Raw genomic sequence first — 2,400 nt, forward strand, 5'->3', positions numbered from 1 at the left:
CCCCGCCCTTGTGGGCAGCCCGTATCTCCCCTGACGTGCACTCCAAGTTCCCTGGGTTGCTTTCCTTCCAAAAAATAACTTCTCTAGTTGATTTCGTTCCGTTTTGACTCCGTCTGATATTCCTTTTCCTAGAAATACTGAAATAGGCATAAAACAGCAAATCTGGGTTGGGCCTCCGGTTAATAGGTTAGTCCCTAAAATAATATAAAAGTGGATAATAAAGCCCAATATTGCCTAAAACAGTAGATAAAGTAGCATGGAGCAAACAAAAATTATAGATACGTTGGAGACGTATCAAGCATCCCGAAGCTTAATTCCTGCTCGTCCTCGAGTAGGTAAATGATAAAAAAGAATTTTTGATGCGGATTGATACTTTGGCATAATTTCAATGTAAATCTTATTAATTGTGGCAATAATATTCAGATCCGAAAGATTCAAGACAAAAGTCCATATTGACATAAAGATAATAATACTTCAAGCATACTTATCAAAGCAATCATGTCTTCTCAAAATAACATGGCAAAAGAAAGTTCATCCCTACAAAATCATATAGTTAGGCTATGCTTCATTTTCGTCACATAAAGATGTTCCCAACTTCTATACCCCCGATGACAAGCCAAGCAATTGTTTCATACTTAAATAATCTCAAACTTTTTCAACCTTCACGCAATACATGAGCGTGAGCCATGGATATAGCACTATGGGTAGAATAGAATATGATGATGGGGATTGTGTGGAGAAGACAAAAAAGGAGAAAGTCTCATATTGACGAGGATAATCAACGGGCTATGGAGATGACCATCAATTGATGTCAACATGAGGAGTAGGGATTGCCATGCAACGGATGCACTAGCGCTATGAATGCTCAACAAAAGAAAACTAGTGGGTGTGCATCCAACTTGCTTGCTCATGAAGACCTAGGGCATTTGAGGAAGCCCATCGTAGGAATATACAAGCCAAGTTCTATAATGAAAAATTCCCACTAGTATAAAAAAGACAACTTATGAGACTCACTACATGAAGAACAAGGTGCTACTTTGACGCACAATATATGAGAGTCACTACATGAAGAACAAGGTGCTACTTTGAAGCACAAGTGTGAAAAAGAGATAGTAGCATTGCCCTTTTCTTTTTCTTTTCTTGGGCCTTTCTTTTTTTATTGGCCTTTCTCTTTTTTTTATTTGGGCCTTTTTTTGGCCTTTCTCTTTTTTTTATTTGGGCAATGCTCTAATAATGATGATCATCACACTTCTATTGATTACAACATAAGGATTACAACTCAAAACTAGAACAAGATATGACTCTATATGAATGCCTCCGGTGGTGTACCGGGATGGTGCAATGAATCAAGAGTGACATGTATGAAAAATAATGCATGGTGGCTTTGCCACAAATACGATGTCAACTACATGATCATGCAATGGCAATATGAGAAAAGTAATGTATGTCATGATGATGATGATGGAAGTTGCATGGCAATATATCTCGGAATGGCTATGGAAATGCCATAATAGGTAGGTATGGTGGCTGTTTTGAGGAAGATATAAGGAGGTTTATGTGTGATAGAGCGTATCGTATCACGGGGTTTGGATGCACTGGCGAAGTTTGCGCCAAGTCTCAAGGTGAGAAAGGGCAATGCACGGTACCGAAGAGGCCAGCAAAGGTGGAAAGGTGAGAGTGCGTATAATCCATGGACTCAACATTAGTCAAAAGAACTCATATACTTATTGCAAAAATTTAGAAGTCATCAAAAATCAAGTACTACGCGCATGCTCCTAGGGGGATAGATTGGTAGGAAAAGACCATCGCTCGTCCCCGACCGCCACTCATAAGGATGCACAAGCCAGGTACACTTCATGTTTCAAATTTGTTACACAACTTTAACCATACGTGCATGCTACGGGACTTGCAAACTTCAACACAAGTATTTCTCAAATTCATAATCACCCAACTAGCATGACATTAATATTATCACCTCCATATCTCAAAACAATTATCAAGCATCAAACTTATCTTAGTATTCAACACACTCAAAAGAAAGTTTCACATATCTTGAATACCAAGTATATTAACATTAAGTAAATTACCGTGCTATTAATGACTCTCAAAATAATATAAGTGAAGCATGAGAGTTCATCTATTTCTTCAAAATAAAACTACCACCATGCTATAAAAGATATAAGTGAAGTACTAGAGTATTCTAGCAAATTCCAATTCATGTATGGCTCTCTCTCATTAAAGAATTCAGATCTTGATACTTCATTCAAACAGCAAGCAAAGCTAAAGAAAACTACAATGCAAGGATAGCACAACTCATGTGAAGAAGCAAAAACTTAGGCTCAACCGATACTAACCGATAGTTGTTGAAGAAGAAAGGTGGGATGCCTACCGGGGCATCCC

The sequence above is a fragment of the Triticum dicoccoides genome, chromosome 4B, assembly GCF_002162155.2.
Source record: "Triticum dicoccoides isolate Atlit2015 ecotype Zavitan chromosome 4B, WEW_v2.0, whole genome shotgun sequence".
Classification (NCBI taxonomy): Eukaryota; Viridiplantae; Streptophyta; class Magnoliopsida; order Poales; family Poaceae; genus Triticum; species Triticum dicoccoides.